This window comes from Oryctolagus cuniculus, chromosome 1, assembly GCF_964237555.1.
Source record: "Oryctolagus cuniculus chromosome 1, mOryCun1.1, whole genome shotgun sequence".
Lineage (NCBI taxonomy): Eukaryota > Metazoa > Chordata > Mammalia > Lagomorpha > Leporidae > Oryctolagus > Oryctolagus cuniculus.
The window spans coordinates 187,641,231-187,664,625 of NC_091432.1; the positions used below are offsets into that span (position 1 = coordinate 187,641,231).

General features: G+C 39.4%; 1 long non-coding RNA gene and 1 pseudogene across 8 annotated transcripts in view; one reads left to right on the top strand and one right to left on the bottom strand.

The window, feature by feature from the left end:
• LOC103346257 (uncharacterized) overlaps positions 1–23,395 on the top strand; it is a 1,098,305-nt gene that overhangs the window by 542,352 nt on the left and 532,558 nt on the right. The window lies entirely within an intron of this gene.
• LOC127485371 (U2 spliceosomal RNA) lies at positions 4,714–4,825 on the bottom strand (annotated as a pseudogene).

Here is a 23,395-nt window from a genome sequence, read left to right on the forward strand (position 1 = left end):
TCCAGATTTCCCTCTCTTTTTTAGATAGAGCTCTCACTCTCCTACACATTTCTTCCACTGAATAAAACACTTAAAACTTTAAAAAACAACAACATACTTTAAAAAAGACAGGAAAAATAAAATGCATAATACAGTAAGTGGTCGAAGTAGATGAGAATCTATATGTATGTGTAAACCATGCCTTTTCCATTGTGATAGGTTGCCTTGGTTCATATACCAAATGTGTATAAATAAAGGAGGGAGGGAGGTAGAGCATGCAGATTTCAGTCTTCCTGTACACATACATATATATGTGTGTATATATACAATTGATGCATCTTCTCAGATATAGTTTCTAAACATGGAATAGAACTTATAACATTTATTTCACATAAAGGATTTCCAGGACAGGCAAATGCTTTATTTCTTACTGGCTGGTCTTTGAAGGCAGTCACATCCTTCTCTTTAATGGTGTTTTCTCCTTCCTATAAGGAACAACACCCCTTTCATATTGTGTCCATGGAAGCAGTTTCTCTTTTCTGAAATTCTGATGCCTTATAGGATGTTATAAAGAGAGGTGGAAAGGCCTCATCCTGATTTAAGACAATGACTCTAGATTGAAGTATTTTGCTACTTAGAGGAACAACATATTTCATAGTGTATTTGCAGAAATGCTTCACAGCACAAACTCCTATTTCATATCCTTGAAGGCCAGTGGAGTAACAGAATTTCTGTTTCAGTGCCTATCTGATCAATAATCTTATGACTTTTCAGAGTTGCCATTTGTCTTGTGATACACTTTTACTGTGTTGATGTGCAGTGACTAATACCCATATATATATACATATATATATATATGGGTATTTCTCACCCATACAACTATAAATTATTTTAAAAATATTTCTGCAGGTGCTTACATTTATTAATATAAAACATATTTTCCTTGATTTCATTGGAGACATACAAAAATCAATTTCACTAGAAAGTATATTTAGAATACAGCATAAATCCCTTTGAAGTTGGCCTGTAAGTCAACCTATATTAACAGAGCAACAGTCACGTGCCAGGCAATTTTCTAGGCACTGATTACAAAGTGAATAAGACATGCCCTCTGCCTTTGCTGTGCTCACAGGCTGCCTGGTCTTTGGAGCAACTAGAAATGGTAGTAAAACACATACTTTGTCTCCAGGCTGTCTGGTTGAGTTTTCTTGCCACTTAAATGTTTTCCTTTCTATCTCACAATCTGTAGAATCAGGATAAAGATAAATGTTACCTTAAGGTTTATGTGAGAATTAAACAAATTAATGCATATGAGGATACTTTAAAATGTTCATGGAAAAACAGAATTAAAAAGTAATTTTATTTTTGGTGCAAGAAAATTTTGCGACCCATGCATAGTACCCATTTGTACACAAATATACATTGTACATTTTTAGTACACATTTTACATGAAGTCTTTGAAGACCTTTCCTCTTTTTTAAGATTTATTCATTTATTTGAAAGTCAGAGTTACACAGAGAGAGGAGAGGCAGAGAGAGGTTTATCATCGGATGGTTCACTCCCCAATTGGTCACAATGGCTGGAGCTGCACTGATCTGAAGCCAGGAGCCAGGAGCTTCTTCCAGGTGCAGGGGCCCAAGGACTTGAGCTATTGAAGACCTTTCATATACATGGATTTCAAGTTTTTTTGTGCCAAGTAAGCTTATCTTTTAATTTCATTTCCATAAACTTTAAAAAAATTATTAACATGAAAGACAAAAGGATAGAGAAAAAGGGAGAGAGAGAGAGAGAGAGAGAGAGAGATTCATTGATTTTGAGAGACTTTTCATCTGCTAGATCATTCTCCAAATGTCTGTACCAAACTGAAATCTGAAGTCTAAAACTCATTCTGGGTCTCTCACATAGAAGGCAGGGACCCTGCTGCCTCTCAGGATACACAGTAGCAGTAAATTAGAATTTGAAGCGAAGCCAAGTACTCCATTGTGGAATGTTGATGTCCCAAGTGGCAGCATAATCACAGAACCAAATGCTGTCCCACTGTGAGCTCTTTGAAACACCTTCATAAAAGGTATGTACAACAATGGTAGCCACATCTATCCAGTAAATTCCGTTAGTACTATTGTATTTGAGACACATAAAGCTTCATAGTATAAAACTACAGAATAAATATAAAATAGAAATTCAAGAGGATAGGAGATATTTTTTATGAGCTGGTAATTAATCCGTCTTAGGAGACACGATGCTTGAATCAGGTCTTGAGGAAAGTATAGGATTTTCCCTAGGCATGCGTGGAAAGTAATAACATCTTACACAGCAGAAATAGTATCTGAAGAATCAGAAAGGCTTGAAAAGGCATGGCTACATCATCAAACTGGCTGAGACCACATGCGTAATTTGGGGTAGAGGTTAATATAAAAGGCAAAGTTACAAAGGATCCTGGGAGACTACTAAAGTGATAGGAGTTCATCATTATTGAAATTGGAAGCCATGGAAGGGTTTTGGAAAAACAAAACTAGTGTGATTAGATTTACATGTTAGGAAGACTATTCTTGCTCTTATGTGGAAGATGTATTAGAATGATAGATAGAAAAATGTCTGACTTGAAAATAAGGTCTTCAAGTTGGTGACAGTGAACATAGAAAAGTGGAGACACATTTGAGATGGATTTGGCAGGATGAATTGACAGTTTTAGAGGAATATTTGGATGGAAAAATAAAATAAAGAAAGAAGTTAGAATGATTTTCAAGTTGATGTTTTTGGGCAATTGAGTAGATAAAAGTGCTCTCAGTACATATAAGGGACAGATTTGAAGGGAAGGACAGAAGAAATATGGTAAATGGCTGATAATACAACTCTGGATAATTATTCCTTTCTTATGGGCAAGAAAAATAAGACCTAAGAAATATAAAAGAATTAGGACAGGAACCCAAAAAAATAGAACTGAAGGGAATAACACATGTTAAGAAAGATTTGTTAAAATCAGGACATTTTTAATGATCTTAGTGAATTTATGAGTATATATGAATTTAAAATTTTTGCACCAAAATAAACTTACTGTTTTATCCTATTCTCCAAGAACATTTTCAGTTAGCATCATGTTCTAGGGGTATGAAACATGAAATGAAAGCAAGAAGGTACAAACTAGTAAAGTCTATTATCAAGTAACTTGGCCACAGAGGGACACAGAAATGAGGTTTCCTTTCTGCCCGTTAGGAAAAATAGACCTCAGGACTTTAATGTACTAAGGAGAAAGAGTCACCAGAAGAATGAGGAAAAGAAACAAAGAATATGATTAAAGAATTCCTTTGAGATGAAAATGGCTTTGGAATCAGAATAAAAAGACTAATTTTTAACAGAAGAGAGTATCTTCATATACAGTATATGCATGGGAGAATACTGTGTGTAGCATGGGGATAGACTGTGTGTCTGCAATAGGAACATGAGGATGTATCTGGCTGTTTCACTTTGTAAAGGAGGTGAGGTGATCTTCATGAGCATTAAAAGTTTTCATTGTTATTTCCCATCACTTTTAGTTTGTTTTATCTAACTGTTAGACAAAGAAGTGTCTTTCAAAGAATTTCTAAGTCACGTGGATGTCTTTGGGTATTTCTAGACTTGGTGTTTTTGTCCTTCTTCTAATGATGCTTTATCAACTGTAGTGTTAGCAATACGAGTTTCTCGTGGTTTGACCCTATGCCTCTCCTCCTTTTATTAAGGGAACTGTATGTGTCGCTGTAAGAGCCAACCATCACTCTGTCATTTTGGTCAGGGTCACCCGAGTGCTCTCTGCATATGAGCTGAGGGAAAAAAGGACTTTCAATGTTGGAGATCAGCAGGATCTCCGATCTTAGTTTTTTCTTCAGAATCCTGGAAAGGGATCCTTTTGTGATTCCCACTAGGCATCTGTGCTTGCTGAAGAACCCCAAAGAACATCTCTACCTACTTAAGCATTATGTCAAAATACAGAGTATTGGTTTATAGATGATGACTGCACTGGCAACTATTCAGATTAATTATGTTTCTCAGTTTTAGGGTGACTTTCTTCAGACTTGGTTTAATTACTCTAAAATTCAAGATTTTTTCCCCTATTTCATTCTAAGATCTATGCTATTTGACTCTAATGATGTCTTTTTCAGCAAACAAAATAACTCTACCCTTTTCCCCATAGAACACCACTATACATAATTTTAACTTACAAAAATTATCTTTCTGAGGCATATCATCTTTAACTACCTTAGTTCGCTCTCAAAGGTAATGGTTTGAAAATGCTTTTAATGTCTTTTAGCCTGAATGAGCTTTCGTTTTGGGTTTAAAGGAAATTCTCATAAAGTGGAAAGAGCATTTGGCTTAAACAACAGATTGAGTTCTGTTTTGACAAATTGTAGAGTTTAATACGTGAACAAGAGACTTATCTTCTGATCCTTCATATTTTATTTCTAAATGAGAATGCCACTTAAGTTATCAATAAGATTTTGCTTGTTAAGCAGTGGTACTGTTTTATAGTATATCTATAAAGATCACACTTTTAAGGTATACAATTTAGTAGTTTTAGTGTATTTACACTGTTGTTCAATGATCATATCATTTTAATTTTAGCTCAGTTTTGATATTCCAAGATGAAACACCATAGCCATCGGTAATCATTCCTTATAACCCCACTTTCTGTCCCTGTAACCCCAGCCCAGTCATTAGTAACACTAATCTGTTACTTTGCTATATGTATTTGCCTATTGTATAAATTTCATAATAAATAAAACTGTATAATTTGTAGTCTCGTCTAGCTGGGGTATTTTACAGATAAGAACATATACTACACTTGATCTTAGCCAAAAGGCCGAGAAGCGATTAACTGGGGTATTTTACTTAACCCAGTGTACTCAAGTTTCATCCATGTTGCAGCACATGTCAGTACTTCATTCTTTTTTTGTAGCCAAATCATTTATCATTGTATGATCTATTACATTTTGTTTTTCCATTCTCAGCTCATGGACATATGGATTATTTCCACTTTTTCTTTAAAGATTTATTTATTTATTTGAAAGTCAGATTTACAGAGAGGGAAAGACAGAAAGAGAGATATCTTCTACCTTCTGTTTCACTCCCCAAATGGCCACAATGACTGGGAGTGCACCAGGCCTAAACCAGGAGCCAGGAGCTTCTTCTAGGTCTCTCACATGGGTGACACGGGACCAAGTATGTGGGCCATCTTTGACTGCTTTTGCTAGGCCATTAGCAGGGAGCTTGATTGGAAGTAGCACAGCAGAAACTTGAATCGGTGCCCAGATGGGATTCTAGCATTGCTGGCTCAGGCTTTACCTGCTAACACCACAACAGTGCAAGCCCCCATGTTTCTATTTTTGACTGTTACATATCATGCTACTATGAACATTTGCATGTAAGTTTTTATGTGGTCGAATATTTTCGTTTCTGTTGAGTAGAATCCTAGGAATGGAATTGCTTCATTTGATAGTTTTGCATTCATATGTTAAGTCTGTAGTTAACATTCTGAGAAGCTGCCCAACTGCTTTCCAAAAAGACTCTCCTGCCATCGGATCAGCGCAGTGCGCCGGCCGCAGCACACCGGCCGCGGCAGCCATTGGAGGGTGAACCAACAGCAAAAGAAGACCTTTCTTTCTGTCTCTCTCTCTCACTGTCCACTCTGCCTGTCAAAAAAAAAAAAAAAAAAAAAAAAAAAAGACTTCACCATTTTAAATTCCCACCAACTATGTGTTGGGGACTTTATACTTTGTATTAATGGAGAAATAAGTAAATACAACAGCATTATCAATGTCTACTCTTAGTATCTTGTTTTGTCTAACTGCTCCCAGAAAAAAAGCAGTCAAAAACATTTAGTGTGCATTTAAGCAACCGTTTTCAAGTTATCTTGTGGGTTTCTCTAAGTAATTCCTAATGTTTGAGGCTTATAGATTGACGTTTCACTAATAAGGTTCTGGTGAAACCAGGGGTGGATGTGAGTCTGACATATTCAAATAATTTGGTACTGCAGTTACATATTTGTGTTAGGTGGCAGTTCTGTGGACAGCCACCTTTGAGGGACATACCAATGATTTCATAGATGTATTGATCAGACAACAGATATGTTTAGCATGGCCCTAGAAATGACGTGGCAGGGAAAGTTATCATTGTTGCCCCTGTGATGGAGGGTGATTTATATGATATTTTATGGGTGTTTTACTAATTAAAAGGCCAGAAAGGAGGACTTTCTAGGAATTCATAGGAACATGACTTGGAGAAGGGGCTGATACTCCATTGTCTCCGTTTCACATGGAGCTATATTCTTTATGTCCAACAATCACATATTGGCCGTCTCTTTTTCTGCAGTGCTGCTAGAGTGGCTGTTACTTTATAGGCATGGAATTACTATACTCAGCACTTATCATTTTCATAGTTATTTCTTATTTAATACTCAAATTAGTCTTTTTTGTTATTATTGTCTTTTTCATAGACAAATAAACTGAAACTTATTATTTGCACATCCAGTATATAGGGTGATAGACATTCATGAAGTTTTTCAAGTGTTAAACCAAAGAATTAAGCAAGAATACTCAGTTGTGTTCAAAACAGAAATAGTTCTAATTTAATACTTAATAGAGAATTATTCTTAATGAATAACGTTGTTAATTGTTTAAGATAGACAGTTTTTTAGAACCATTTGTGGGATAGAATTTTTTATAGGTTAATAGGGTAAAGAGTTTCTGAAATTAAATGTGGAGAAAATCATTTTCTATAAGGGTAATTTAAGACACTGTGAAGTTCTGGCTTTTAATTGCGTGTGCAAAACAGAATCACCCAATAGTTGCCTTTTTTTCTCCAAAACACAAGATTTTTAGTGATGGTTTCAGACATGTGTAGTGAACAGGCCAGCAAAGTGAAAACTCCTTAGATCATTCATATACAAGCCTCCATTAAATATCCTTCCTCTGTCTTCCACACTTCCATTCTAGGTTTACTGAATTTCACCAACACTGATCTTCCTGACAATGAGTCTCCCTGTTCTCTTTATGAAATGATACTAAGAAAATAATTTAGTGCTTAATATTCAATATAGGATCTGTGATTGTAAGAATCTCTAGTCAAGCATGAAGGCTAGGGAGGGATATACACCAACAAATTGAATTAACGAAGTGGGAGCTAGGCTTAGTAAAATATGATCACAACAACACAAAACATACAGTGTAGCTCTGTTCAGAAATGAGGAAATGCATGAGGGAGACAGGTCCACCTTCTGGGAATAGTTTCAGGGAACTTAGAATTCTTAAACAGTTTGCTTCTTTAGTCATAATCATTAAATGTGCCGGGATAAGTTATAGACGAGCTAAGGGCTCAGAAAATGGGCATCAAACTTCTCTAAATGAATTAAGTGGGAAATGACAGTGTGTGTGTGTGTATTTAAGAAGAAGCTCTTCAGTCTGCATCTATGTTTAGCTTTTTTTTTTTTTTTTTTTTTTTGACAGACAGAATTAGACAGTGAGAGAGAGAGAGAGAGAGAGACAGAGAGAAAGGTCTTCCCTCCGGTGGTTCACCCGCCAAATAGCCACTACGGCCCGCGCGCTGCACCGATCCAAAGCTAGGAGCCAGGTGCTTCCTCCTGGTCTCCCATGTGGGTGCAGGGCCCAAGCACTTGGGCCATCCTCTACTGCATTCCTGGGCCACAGCAGAGAGCTGGCCTGGAAGAGGGGCAACCGGGACAGAATCCGGAGCCCCAACCGGGACTAGAACCCAGGGTACCCACGCCGCAGGTGCAGGATTAGCCAAGTGAGCCGAGGTGCCAGCCAACAGTATATATTTTGGATAATAGAAATGAGAAAAGAATAATTAAAAGAACACAAGCTCAGTCGAATAGTAGAATAACCAAAGGAAGCCTGAACATTTTTGTGGATAAACTATAATTTCGCACTAAGTTTAAAAAGTAAATTATCTAAGCAAAGTTTCAGTAAAACATGGTATAGAAAGCAATATATGGTACTGGCACTGTGGTGCAGCAGGTTAAGCTGCAGTCTGCAGTGCCTGTATCCCATATGTGTGCTGGTTTGGGTCCTGGCTGCTACACTTCCCATCCAGCTGCTTGCTAATGCACTTGGGAAGGTAGTGGAAGAAGGCTCAAGTCCTTAAGCACCTGCTTCCAGGTGGGAGACCTGGAAGAAGCTCCTGTCTCCTGCCTTTGGTCTGGCCCAGGCTTGGCTGTTGTAGTCATCTGTAGTGAACCAGGAGATGGAAGATCATTCTCTCTCTCTCTCTCTCTCTCTGTAACCCTGCCTTTGAAACAAATAAATATTAAATCTACAAAAAAGGAGAAGATAATACATGCCTCATCATTTCTATTATATCTTATAACTTTGTAGTTAATGAATTCAATCAGGTCGCTGTAGGGTGATTCTTCAATATCATCTGACATTGACTACTAGAGTTACTTGGTAATATATATCTGGCAATTAGTTTTATCCGGAGTATACCAAATGGCTTCACCTATATGGAGGCATCTTGGTGGATATGAATGATCCTCTTGTTCTCTCCATAGTATCTTGCACTTCTTGTTTGTGGTCTTTCGAACAAGGGAGTTAAACATGTGGCAACTTGACCTCACATGGTGGCTGAGGGCTCTTGGATTCTGACAGTGCTGTTAAAGTGTAAGCTGGAGTCTGGCTTTGTTCTCTATTGGTAAAAATGCTGTCACAAATCAGCATGAATTTGAAGAGAGGGAAGATAGACTTGTCTCTCAATGGGAGAAGAGTTAAAGAATCTGTGACCTTCCTTCACGCATTACAGTGAACTGCTAATTTGATGTAAACTATCTGTTTTTATAAATTTATTTTTAAGGAATACAAATTTAATATGTACAACTTTAGGAATATAGTTATTCTTCCCACCATACGTGCCCTCCTACCCATACTCCTATCCCTCTTCCTCCTCTCCCCTTCCCAATCCCATTCTCCATTAAGATTAATTTTCAATTAACTTTGAACATATAAGACCAACTCTATATTAAGTAAAGATTTCAACAATTACATACACATACACACACACACAAACTGTTTGAGAAGTAGTTTTATAGTTAACTCTCATAATACAATTCATTGAGGCCTGAAGTCCTGCATGGGTGTTAGTGCACAGTGATTCCTGTGGTTAATTTGACAATGAACACTCTTATGTATAACGTCAGGACCACTTGAGGCTCTTGACATGAGCTCCTAGGCTATGGAAGCCTACTGAGTCTGAAAACTCTATCAGTATTTAGACAAGGCCATAAGCAAAGTGGAAATTCTCTCCTCCCTTCATAGAAAAGTACATCCTTCTTTGAATGCCCTTCTTTCCACTGGGGTCTCATTCACAGGGATCCTTCATGTAGAACAGTTTTTGCCCAGTGTCCTGGCTTTTCATGCCTGAAATACTCTCATGGGATTTTCAACAGACCAGGAAGACTTAAGGGCTGACTCTGAGGTCAGAGTGTTACTTAAAGCAATTGTCATACTATGAGTCTGCTGTGCAGACTGCTTCCCATGTTGGAACATTCTCTCCTTTTTAATTCTATCTATCATTATTAACAGACACTTGATAGATTTAAATAATCGCTCTAATACTTCATCCTATCTATATGTTCACTTTCACACGTAATATGATCACTTTAACATTTAAGATGGCATTTTTACCATCCAGCTTAATGGGATTTGGAGTCCTATGACAAAATTTTAAATGTTACCCTTAGAAGGAAGTCTGTAGGAATGTATGCAGAGCTATACAGCTTTACAGTTACAAACTTCAACCTCCCTCTTATTTCCACTCTTTTAATGAGATACACCCTCAGTTGACTTTATACATAAATGATTAACTCTGCGTTAAGTAAAGACTTCAACAAAAGGAGTATGAAGAAAGAAAAACAACAACAACAACAACAAACCCACAAAACTATTCCTCAATAGTTAAGACAAGGGCAGCTTCAAGCCATCCTTTCTTGAAGTGTCAATTTCACTTCTACAGATTTCATTTTAGGTGCTCTATTAGTTCTCATAGATCAGGGAGAACATATGGTACTTGTCCCTTTGGGACTGGCTTATTTCTCTAAGTATGATGTTTTCCAGATTCATACATTTTGCAGCAAATGACAGGATTTCATTTTTTCACCACTGTGTAGTATTCCATAATGTACATAACCTATAATTTTTTTATAAGTCTTTGGTTGATGCTCATTAAGGTAGATTCCATGTCTTAACTATTGTGAATTAAGCTGCAGTAAACATGGCAGTGTAGATAACTCGTTTACTGATTTCATTTCCCTTGGTAAATTCCAAGGAGTGGGATGGCTGGGTCATATATCAGCTCTATAATCAAATTTCTGAGGTATCTCCATACTGTCTTCCATAGTGGTTTTACCAGTTTACATTGCCACCAACGGTGGATTAGGGAACCTTTTTCCTCCACATTTGTTGTTTGTTGATTTCTGTATGAAGTCATTCTAACAGGGGTGAGGTGAAAACACATTGTGGTTTTGATTTGCATTTCTGTGACAGCTAATGATCTCAAACATTTTTTCATATTTCTGTTGGCCATTTGGATTTCCTCTTTTGAATAATATCTCCTTAAGTCCTTTGCCCACCTCCTAATTGGGTCGTTTGTTTTGTTGTTGTAGAGTTTCTTGATCTCTTTATATATTCTGGTTATTAATCCTTTATCAGTTACATAATTTGCAAATAATTTCTCCCATTCTGCCAGTTGCTCGTTCACCTTCCTGAGTGTTTCTTTCACAGTACAGAGACTACTCAGTTTGATGTAATCTCATTTGTTAATTTTGGCTTTGAATGCCTGTGCCTCCAGGTTTTTTCCCAAGAACTCTTTGCCTATGCCAATGTCTTTCAGGATTTCTCCCATGTTCTCTAATAATTTGTTGGTATTGGATCATAGATTTAGATCTTTAATCCATGTTGACTGGAGTTTTGTGTAAAGTAGGGGTCTTGCTTCATGCTTTTGCATGTGGAAATCCAGTTTTCTTAGCAGCATTTGTTGGAGACTGTACTTGCTCCAGGGACTTGTTTTAGCTCCTTGATCAAATATAAGTTGGTTGTAGATGCGTGGATTGATTTCTGCTGTTTCTATTCTGCTCATTCATCTATCCATCTGTTATTGTACAGTACCATGCTGTTTTGATTATAACTGCCTTGTAGTATGTCTTGGAATCTGATATTGTGATGCCTCCAGCTTTGTTTTTGTTGTATAAGATTGCTTTATCTATTCAAGGTCTCCTGTGTCTCCATTTGAATTTCAGCATACTTTTTTCTAGATCTAAGAAGAATATCTTTGATATTTTGCTTGCTATTGCATTGAATTGTAAATTGCTTCCAGAAGAATGGACATTTTGATAATATTGATTCTTCCAATCCATGAACACGGAAGGTTATTCCATTTTTTTGTAACTTGTATTTCTTTAATTTTTTATAATTCTCATCATAGAGATTTTTGACATCCTTTGTTAAATTTATTTCAAGGTAGTTGATTCTTTTTGTAGCTGTTGTGAGTTATTTAGAAGTTCAATCTCAACCTTGGCATTGTCTGTGTATACAAAGGCTGCTGATTTTTGTTTATTGACTTTATATCCTGCTAATTTACTGAACTCTTCTATGAGTTCCAGTAGTCTCATAGTAGAGACTGCAAATAGGGATATTTTGACTTTCTCCTTCCCAATTTTATTCCCTTGATTTATTTTTCTTGCCTAATGGCTCTGGATAAAACTTCCAGAACTATATTGAAGCAATGGTGAGAGTGGCCATCCTTGTCTGATTCTGGATCTCATTAGGAATGCTTTCAACTTTTCTGTGTTCAATAGGACACTAGACATGGATTTGTCATAAATTGCCTTGATTGTGTTGAAGAATATTCCTTCTATACCCAAATTGCTTAGAGTTTTCATCATGAAAAGGGTGTGGTATTTTATCAAATGCTTTTTCTGCATCTATTCAGATAACCATATGGTTTTTGTATCGCTTTCATTCATAAATGAGAGCTTTGCAGTGTATAGTATTCTGGGTTGACAGTTTTTTTTTTTCTCTTAAGGCTTGGAATATATCTTGCCAGTCTCTCTTAGCTTGTAGGGATTCTGATGAGAAGCCTGCTATGAGTCTAACTGGAAGTCCTCTGAAAGTGATCTGGCATTTCTCTTGTGCACTTTTTTAGAATTTTTTCTTTATGTTTTACTATCGTGAGTTTGATTACAATGTATCATGTTGAAGATCTTTTCCAGTCATGTCTATTTGTAGTTCTATGTGCTTCCTGCACTTGGATGTCTCTTTCTTTCTCCAAATTAGAGAAGTTTTCTGTTATTATTTCATTAAAAGGCCTTCTGATCCTTTTTGTGTTTCCTCACCTCAGTAACTCCTAGAACTTGTATGTTGGGTCATTTGATAGTATCCTGTAGATTCCCAACAGTGATTTTAGTTTTCTAATTTCCTCTATTTGTTGTTGGTCTGACCTTATAATTTCCTCTGCTTAGTCTTCTAAATCATATGTTTTTTTTTTCTGCTTCACCGATTTTGTTCTTAAGGGTTTCCACTACATTTTTATTTATTCTATTGAATTCTTCATTTCATTTTGATTTCTCTTTAAGATCTCAAACTTGTGGGAGAAATTTTCTTTCATGTCCCATGCTGATTTTAGTGGTTCATGCATTTTCTTCTGATTACTTCGATTTAATCTTCTTTAAAGATTTATTTATTTATTTGATAGAGTTACATAGAGAGAGAAGGAGATGCAGAGAGAGAGACAGACAGACAGAGGTCTTTCACCTGCTGGTTCACTCCCCAATTAGCTGTAATGGCCAGAGCTGTGCCGATCTGAAGCCAGGAGCCAGGAGCTTCCTCTGGGTCTTCCCGTGTGGGTACAGGGACCCAAGGATTTGGACCATCTTCCATTGCTTTCCCAGGTAATAGCAGAGAGCTGGATTTTTGGAAGTGGAGTGGCTAGGTCTCGAACTGGCATCCATATGGGATGCTGGCATTGCAGGTGGTAGCTTTACCCACTACACCACAGCACCGGCCCCTCATTTTAATCTTATGATCAATTTTTTGAATTCCATTTCTGGCATTTCTTCAATCTTATTTTCTTCACAATCTAGTATTGAAGTGTTGTGTTCTTTTGGGGGTGTCATGTAGTATTTGTTATTTTGCATTTGTGGAGGTATTTGTGGAGGTACTTGTTGGTTTCTGCTTTTTTTTTTTTTTTTTTTTTTTTTTTTTTTTTTTTTTTTGCTGTGGCAGCTTTTATTTTTGTACTATGCCTCTGTCGATAAAGTGGAGTGTCTATTTTCAGTGACTATCTAGAGAAGTGTGGTGAGTGTGGCCAGGGAACTCTGTTCAGTTCTCTAGGGTGAAGTACATGTTTAATGTCACACACCCGGGTTTGGTGTAGTAATCTATATATTTTTTTTAAGCAGAAAGGAAGTTTATTTGGCTCAGCTGAGCTCCTCTCCTCAAAGGAGACCAGTGCTTGAGTGCTAGCCCGAGTGAGTATAATTTTCATCCACTCTGCCCCAAGGACCACACAAAGGATCTGTACAGTCCTCAGTGTAAGCTCAGATTGCCCAGCAAAGTCCCTCACCTGGTAACCAGGAAGCCCTGAGCATGTGGAGTCTCCCACAGTGACTGCCCAATGCCCCAGCCACACCGTGAGTCCTTCCACAAAGCCTCAGTTTTTTAAAAAAATTATTTATTTATTTGAAAGTCAGAATTACAGAGAGAGAGAGAGAAGGAGAGGCAGAGAGAGAGAGAGATTTTCCATCCACTGGTTCACTCCTCAACTGGCCACCAATGGCCAGAGCTGTGCTGATCTGAAGCCAGGAGCCAGGAACTTCCTCTGGGTCTCCTATGTGGGTGAAGGGGCCCAAGGACTTGGGCCATCGTCTATTGCTTTACCAGGCCTAAGCAGAGGGATGGATAGGAAGTAGAGCAGCCAGGACTTGAACTGGCACCCATAAGGGATGCCGGCACTGCAGGCTGTGGCTTTATCCGCTATGTCACAGTGCTGGCCCCAAAGCCTGTTTCTTTCATAATCCTGGCACACAAGCCTTCCATAATCATGACCACCCAGCTCCCTGTTTATTCTCTCCACGAGAGTCAGGAGTCTCCACTCATCTGGTTTCTGGGCACAGACATGAGCTGGCGCAGCTGTTAAAGTATGTCCAAAATGGCACCCACTCTATTGGTTTGTTACAGAACACCATTGCAAAGTGATCAGGGGGAGAGAAATGTGTCCCTCCTTTTTTTTTTCTGCTTTGGTTTGGCAGGTACACTGTCTCCCCTGGGGCTCCAAGCTGGCTTCCCTCTAGGCTCTTCCTTTAGCTTTATTGCCAGTGGCTTGAGCTGTTGCATGTGGTCTCACCTCACTTCTAACTCTATAGTGGCGGGTCTCAGCTGGTGAAGTCCTGAGTTGTGGGCATCTACACCCTCCACGTAGGTCCAGTGTGTCCTTCTAATTTGTGTAGAGTTTCCTCTGTGGTTTTCTCTCTAACTCATCCCTATGACTGCACTCTCTCCACTTATTTTAAACTATCTCCTAGACTAGAGCAGTAAACACCATCCCTACTCAGCCATCTTGGAAGCTCTAGCATAAATTATCTCTTTAAAGCTTGAAGGGATGACATATGAGAAGAACAATTACAACATCTGGAAGATGCATGAGAAGACAAAGGCCAAACACTAGGTGAAAAGATGTCTGCTTGTCCTGTATTAAAGAAGGAAGTATATGATGATGAAAGTAACAGAGACAGATGGAAATGCACTAGCAATGTTTAACTAGGCAAAGATTTATTTAAGACTGTTTTGAATGAGAGTAACTCCGAAGAATATGAAAGCAATGGGGAGGCTGGCGCTGTGGCATAACGGGTAAAGCCGCCACCTGCAGTGTCAGTATCCCTTATGGGTGCTGATTCGAGTCCTGGCTGCTCCACTTCTTATCCAGCCCTCTGTTTAGACCTGGGAAAGCAGTAGAAGATGGCCCAAGTCCTTGGGCCCCTTCACCCACATAGGAGACCCAGAGGAAGTTCCTGGCTCCTGGCTTCAGATCAGCACAGCTCTGGCCATTGCAGCCAATTGGGAAGTGAACCAGTGGATGAAAGACCTCTCTCTCTCTCTGCCTCTCTTTCTTGCTCCATGTAACTCTGACTTTCAAATAAATAAATAAATCTTTACAAATAAAAAAAAAGAAAGCAATGGGGATCTGAGTCTATAGGTTACTTGTGGATTGGAAGTAGGCATCACTTGCTGAATTTGCAATGAAAATGGGTAAATATGTGCTATGAACAATGAGCAGTAATGATAACAATCATTATATTAATAAATTCAATTTGTCAGTCTTTCAAGTATATAAATGGATGCATTCTTTCCATTGATACATCAATCATCTGAGAAGGAAAGAAAAGAGAAAATTTAATTAGAATTTCTTTACATTGTTAAAAGATATCAGGAAACATAACAAACAGTGTTACTTCTTTTTTTTTTTTTTTTTTTTTTTTTTTTTTTTTTTTTGACAGGCAGAGTGGACAGTGAGAGAGAGAGACAGAGAGAAAGGTCTTCCTTTGCCGTTGGTTCACCCTCCAATGGCCGCCGCGGCCAGCATGCTGCGGCCGGCGCACCGCGCTGATCCGATGGCAGGAGCCAGGAGCCAGGTGCTTTTCCTGGTCTCCCATGGGGTGCAGGGCCCAAGCACCTGGGCCATCCTCCACTGCACTCCCTGGCCACAGCAGAGGGCTGGCCTGGAAGACGGGCAACCGGGACAGAATCCGGCACCCCAACCGGGACTAGAACCCGGTGTGCCGGCGCCGCAAGGTGGAGGATTAGCCTAGTGAGCCGCGGCGCTGGCCGTTTTTCGTTTTTTGACAGGCAGAATGGACAGTGAGAGAGAGAGAGTGGGAGAAAGGTCTTCCTTTACAGTTGGTTCACCCCCCAATGGCTGCTGTGGCTGGAATGCTGTGGCCAGCTCACTGTGCTGATTTGAAGCCAGGAGCCAGGTACTTCTCCTGGTCTCCAATGTGGGTGAAGGGCCCAAGCACTTGGGCCATCCTTCACTGCACTCCCGGGCCACAGCAGAGAGCTGGCCTGGAAGAGGGGCAACCGGGACAGAATCCGGCGCCCTGACCGGGACTAGAACCTGGTGACCTGGTATGCCAGGGCCGCAGGCGGAAGATTAGCCTATTGAGCCGTGGTGCCGGCCGTGTATTTTTTTTTTTTTTTAATATAGCTGAACTGATTGCATTTATCACATTGGAACATAGTCTTTTGAATTACCTTCCTTGAAGTTATAGCAACTTAACTCTTTTTGAAATAGGAAATATGTGAGGAACTTTTTCCTCTTTCATTATTGTAAAGCTTTTTCAAAAAATACATTTATGGGGCCAGCCCTGTGGTGTAGTGGGTAGGGCAGCTGACTGCAGTTCTGGCATCTCACATATGGGTGCTGGTTCAAATCCTGGCTGCTTCACTTCCAATTCACCTCTCTGCTATGGCCTGGGAAAGGAGTAGAAGATGGCCCAAGTCTTTGGGCCCCTGCCTGGGAAGAGCTAGGATAAGATCCTGGCTCCTGGCTTCAGATCAGCCCAGCTCCAGCTATTGTGGCCAATTGGGGTGTGAACCAGTGGATGGAAGACCTCTCTCCTCTCTGCCTCTTCCCTCTTTGTGTAACTCTTTTAAATAATGAAATATCTTTAAAAATGCATTTGTAATTCTAGATATGTAATTGGTGCTATTTACACTTGAGGGCACATTAAACATGTTTTTGCTTCCAACTCCACCACTTGGGGCAAGTCAGCCTGAGCATGTCCCAAATTATACATCTCTTCCCTCTCCCATTCCCACCACCATGTTCAACAGGGATCACATTTCAGTTAATTTTCAACACTTAAGAATAACTGTGCATCAATTACAGATCTAAACCAGTCATATTAAGTAGAACAGATAAAAAAACTACTAAGAGGGATAATGTATTAAGTTGTTCATTAACAGTCAGGGCTATGCTGATCAAGCCACCGTTTCCCATAGTGTCCACCTCACTCCAACAGGTTTCCCTCTTGGTGTTCAGTCAGTCATCACCGATCAGGGAGAACATATGGTATTTGTCCCTTTGGGACTGGCTTATTTCACTCAGCATGATGTGTTCCAGATTCCTCCATTTTGTTGCAAATGACTGGATTTCGTTGTTTCTTACTGCAGTATAGTATTCTAAAGAGTACATATCCCATAATTTCTTTATCCAGTCTACCGTTGATGGGCATTTAGGTTGGTTCCAGGTCTTAGCTATTGTGAATTGAGCTGCAATAAACATTAGGGTGCAGACCTCTTTTTTGTTTGACAATTTAAATTCCTTTGGGTAAATTCCAAGGAGTGGGATGGCTGGGTCGAACGGTAGGGTTATCTTCAGGTTTCTGAGGAATCTCCAGACTGACTTCCATAGTGGCTTGACCAGTTTGCATTCCCACCAACAGTAGGTTAGTGTCCCTTTTTCCCCACATCCTCGCCAGCATCTGTTGTTGGTAGATTTCTGCATGTGAGCCATTCTAACCGGGGTGAGGTGAAACCTCATTGTGGTTTTGATTTGCATTTCCCTGATTGCTAATGACCTTGAACATTTTTTCATGTGTCTGTTGGCCATTTGGATTTCCTCTTTTGAAAAATGTCTATTGAGGTCCTTGGCCCATCTCTTAAGTGGGTTGTTGGTTTTGTTTTTGTGGAGTTTCTTGATCTCTTTGTAGATTCTGGTTATTAACCCTTTATCTGTTGCATAGTTTGCAAATATTTGTTCCCATTCTGTCGGTGGTCTCTTCACTCTCCTGACTGTTTCTTTTGCAGTACAGAAACTTCTCAATTTGATGCAATCCCAATAGTTGATTTTGGCTTTGACTGCCTGTGCCTCCCGGGTCTTGTCCAGAAACTCTTTGCCTGTGCCAAATCTTGAAGGGTTTCTCCAATGTTCTCTAATAACTTGATGGTGTCAGGTCGTAGATTTAGGTCTTTAATCCATGTTGAGTGGATTTTTGTGTAAGGTGTAAGGTAGGGGTCTTGCTTCATGATTCTGCACGTGGAAATCCAATTTTCCCAGCACCATTTATTGAATAGACTGTCCTTGCTCCAGGAATTAGTTTTAGATCCTTGATCAAATATAAGTTGGCTGTAGATGTTTGGGTTGATTTCTGGTGTTTCAATTCTGTTCCATTGGTCTATCCATCTGTTTCTGTACCAGTACCATGCTGTTTTGATTACAACTGCCCTGTAGTATGTCCTGAAATCGGGTATTGTGATGCCTCCGGCTTTGGAAGCATACCAGGGGATTCCAATTCAATCCCATCGAGGTGGCATGTACCAATGCCATCTCACTGTTCCAGGTGATCAGTTTCAGTTCACAGTTGGTCATGTTGGAGGGACTGGGAGTCAAAGGGAGCACATAGACAAGTCTAGTACCTGCTAACGCTAACCGATGGAGTAAATAAAGGGGAGAGTGATCCAACATGGGAAGTGAGATACTCAGCAGACTCATAGAATGGCAGATGTTCCTAAATAGCACTCTGGCCTCAGAATCAGCCCTAAAGGCATTCGGAGCTGGCTGAAAAGCTCATGAGAGTATTTCAGGCATGGAAAGCCAAGACACTCTGGCAAAAGATCTCTGCGAGTGAGATCCCAGTGGAAAGAACAGGTCATCAGAGAAGGAGGTACCTTTCTCTGAAGGGAGGAGAGAACCTCCACTTTGACTATGACCTTGTCTAAACAAGATAAGAGTCGGAGAACTCAGAGGGCTTCCATAGCCTTGGAAACTCATGACTGGAGCATAGGGAGACTACTGATGCCATAGACAGGAGTGTCAATTTGTAAAGTCAACAACAGGAGTCACTGTGCACTTACTCCTCATGTAGGATCTCTGTCCTTAATGTGCTGTACATTGAGATTTAATGCTATAACGAGTACTCAAACAATATATTTCACTTTGTGTTTCTATGGGGGTGCAAACTGTTGAAATCCTTACTTAATGCATACTAAACTGATCCTCTGTAAAAAAAAAAAAAAAAGAAATTATCAATTCCCAACTTGACTCTCACTGGGATTAAACATGACAATAGGTCTGCTCTGATTTCATCATCATTTAAAAAAAATCATCTATTATTTTTCACTTTATGTTTCTGTGTGGGAGCAAACTGTTGAAATCCATACTTGATGTATACTAAGCTGATCTTCTGTATATTAAGATAATCAAAAATGAATCTTGATTTGAATGGAAGGGGAGAGGGATTGGGAAAGGGGAGGGTTGTGGGTGGGAGGGACGGTATGGGGGGGAAGCCATTGTAATCCATAAGTCGTACTTTGGAAATTTATATGCATTAAATAAAAGTTTAAAAAAAAAACATGTTTTTGTATGTATCAATTTGAAATTGAGGAGTTTGGGGATTGATATTTGTATTTTATTTAATATTCCCTCCTTGTAGGGTGTTTTTTTTTGTTTGTTTCAAGGTCATGAGCTGCTCAGAATATCTAGATTTGAATTAACAACAAGCAATATGATTTCAATGAAAATGCAGTGCCATTTCATAAATTAACACGTGGAATAAACTCAGGCCGAAAAATCTGAGGTTTTGTTTTTTCGAATTAAAGGCTAGTTTACCAATTTAATTCACTGATAATCTCTCAAGACAGTACTAAAGTTCGAAGAGCAAGGGTTATGTCCCTTCTTAACTGTCCCCACCCCACCCCTTACCCTGCTACACACTTCAGGAATAGAAGGCTTCAAATAGATGACTTTGTTTTTGGTAAATGTACTATTGGCCAATTCACAAGTTAGCTGAATACTTTTATTAGCTCTCTCTTACTTCCTTATTTCATTTTCCTGTTACTCCTCCTCCCTGTTATTACATTTCCAAATTGTGGGGAGCAACCCGGACTAGACTAAGTTACTGGAATTAGGACTTATTCTATGCATCTGCTCTCCCACAATATGGCGCTGAGAAGGGAGTAAGAACTTCTACACAGCTGCCTCCAGTTCAACCAATAAACAGCAGGACCTGCTCCTGATTGGAGGAGAGCAGCGTACTCGGTGTGTGGGCAGCCGAGTTAGGATTGGCGGAGGAGGACTGTAAAGGAGGAGAGAGACGGCATGAACCAGGAACATCTAAGGGGAACATCTGAAGGAACACCTGTGCAGCCCCTGAGAGAGCCGGCCGGCGGTGTGCCGCTCCCCCGCGGAAGTGGGGAATGTGGCAGGGGGAACCGCCCTTCCACGGAGGTGGAAGGGTCGGTAGCCAACCCGGGAAGAACCAGCAGCAAACCCGGGGAGGGCCGAGCAGACAAAAGAACAACGCAGGGTCCTGTGTCGTTCCTCCACGAAGACGGGGAGCGACACAAATAAACTACCTACACAGAAACTTTTGTGTTAGGTATGCCTTTTGGAGGCATACTTCAATCTGGATCTTTTGAATTTTGAAAACAATAATTATTGTTTAATTGTTCTATGTTATTATTTTTGTTAATCTTTTACTATGCCTTATGTATAAATTCAACTTTATCAGTGGTAGGTACATGCAGGAAAATAATTGTATATATGGAGCTCAGAACTATCTGTGATTGCAGGCATTCACTGGCAGCTTTGCAATGTGTCCCCTATGGGCATGGGGGACCAATTGTGTATGTAGAGGGTAAATAAACTTCAATTAAGCCATGTGTAGGTTGGAGATTGCTACAATTACCAACTTTGCAAATTACTTCATACTCCTTCTGAGACTTGACCTTGCATTTTAGATTAAGTCTGTATACAACAATTTCAGTTTTTCCTAAGTGTTATGTAGAAAATATTCAAAGAATAAAAATAATTCTTGATCTACAATTAGAATAATGCATATTTATCATTGTTTTCAAAATTCAAAAGATCCAGATTGAAGTATTTTCAGACCACAGCTGAAAAGTGATCCCTGTTAGGAATTTGGAAAACATTATGCTGAGTGAAATAAGCCAATCCCAAAGGGACAAATACCACTTGTTCTCCCTGATAGGTGACAACTAACTGAGCACCAAAAAGGAAACCTGTTAAAGAGAAATGAACACTGGTCGGGGCACCAGATTCTGTCCCGGTTGCCCCTCTTCCAGGCCAGCTCTCTGCTGTGGCCAGGGAGTGCAGTGGAGGATGGCCCAGGTGCTTGGGCCCTGCACCCCATGGGAGACCAGGAAAAGCACCTGGCTCCTGGATCCAATCCATTGGATCAGCGCAGCGTGCCGGCCGCGGCGGCCATTGGAGGGTGAACCAACGGCAAAGGAAGACCTTTCTCTCTGTCTCTCTCTCTCACTGTCCACTCTGCCTGTCAAAATAAATAAATAAATAAATAAATAAAATATAAAAAAAATAAAAAAACACACCAGGAGATTCCCATTCAATCCCATCAAGATGGCATGTACCAATGCCATCTCACTAGTCCCAGTGATCAATTTCTGTTCACAATTGAACGTAATGATAGGACTAAGAACAAAGGGATCACATAAACAAGAATATTGTCTGCCAATACTAGCTGATAGAATAAAAAAGGGAGAGAATGATCCAACATGGGAAGTGATATACACAGCAGACCCATTGAATGGCAGATGTCCTAAACAGCACTCTGGCCTCAGAATCAGCCCTTAAGGCATGCGGATCCAGCTGAAAAGCCCATGAGAGTATTTCAGGCATGGAAAGCCAAGACACTCGGGGCGGTGGGGGGGGAACACCTAAATGAAAGATCTCCGCGAGGGAGATCCCAGTGGAAAGAATGGGTCATCAATGAAGGAGGTACCTTTCTCTGAAGGGAGGAGATAACTTCCACTTTGACCATGGACTTGTCTAAATATGATCAGAGTCAGTGAACTCAGGGGGCTTCCATAGCCTTGGCAGCTCATGATAAGAGCCTAGGGTGATTACTGATGCCATAAACAAGAGTGCCAATTTGTTAAGTCAACAACAGGAGTCACTGTGCACTTACTCCTCATGTAGGATCTTTGTCCTTAGTGTGCTGTACATTGAGTTTAATGCTATAACTAGTACTCAAACAGTATTTTTCACTTTATGTTTTTGTGTGGGAGCAAACTGTTGAAATCTTTACTTAATGTATGCTAAACTGATCTTCTGTATATAAAGAGAATTGAAAATGAATCTTGATGTGAATGGAAGGGGAGAGGGAGTGGGAACGGGGGGGGGGGGTTGAGGGTGGGAGGGATGTTATGGGGGAGAAGCCATTGTAATCCATAAGCTGTACTTTGGAAATTCATATTCATTAAATGAAAGTTAAAAAAAAGAAAATTAAAAAAAATTACATAGTCCTGTGAACATATAAAGTCATCACCCTGGTAATATCTGAATACTATATTACTTTGGTTGCTTAGTTTTGCAGTTTCTTATTTATGACTGTAAGTACATTTTAGAGGACATGAAGTTTGAAGGGTAGGTTAAGATACTTCTGCATTTCCTAACCTTATATAAAAGATATTAAAGGGATTTTAACTGTAGGGCTAAAAACAACATATCAGTGTTCTATCATCTTAGTTCATTGGTTGGCCAAATTTTGGGCTATTTAAAAACTTGAAATATTATGGAGCCCTGAAAAAATAGTATAGTTGGTGGTTTATAAAGGATCTTGGAAAATAAATGTCTAAATTATTGGAAAGAATACTACCAAAAATCAATAATAAGTAGTTCACAAATTAGGCCTTTAGGACAAGTGCTTTACAGATAAATGTTGTTATGAGCCCATTTTTAAAAATGAATAAAAGCTGAAGTTTTCAGAAAATTAATTTACTTAAGTTTACCCAGCTATTAAGTTGAAGAACTGAAATGTCCATTTCTTTCTCAACTCTAATTCTGGGGCTCTGAATGATTGTTTCCCTAGAGAAGACCCAAACCTGATGGTTGCTCCCAGAACAATCTTACTTGGTTTGCTTGCCAAATTGTTGGTGACTACCAGAAAACACGCAGAGAATGAAAAGGAGTCAGAAGTCCCAGTGATCAAAGAGAAATGGAAAGTAGGAAGAAAAATAGAAATAAGATAGAAGAAAGATAAGAGAATAGGAGAAAAGGTTCTGAGTAGTATAAATGGTAGAATGACCATGGAATTGGTGATAAAAACAAACAACACAACAACTACTACCATGCCAATCAAAGCTGGGAGACAGAGTTCTTCTGAACAGTGACAGCTGGATCTATTAATATCTTCTTGGCTATTAGCATGTAAATTAGTGATGGATATCAGATTCCTTATATTTCCTCCATTGAAGGAATCAGAGAGCATCATAGTTTGTATCAGATACATTCCAATATGTGTTTTCATTAAAAATAGAAATATTTGGTCACATAGAAAGTTATTCTTCAGTTATCTGGCATTTGTATCACGAATGATAGCACATTCTTCAATGGTCCTGGT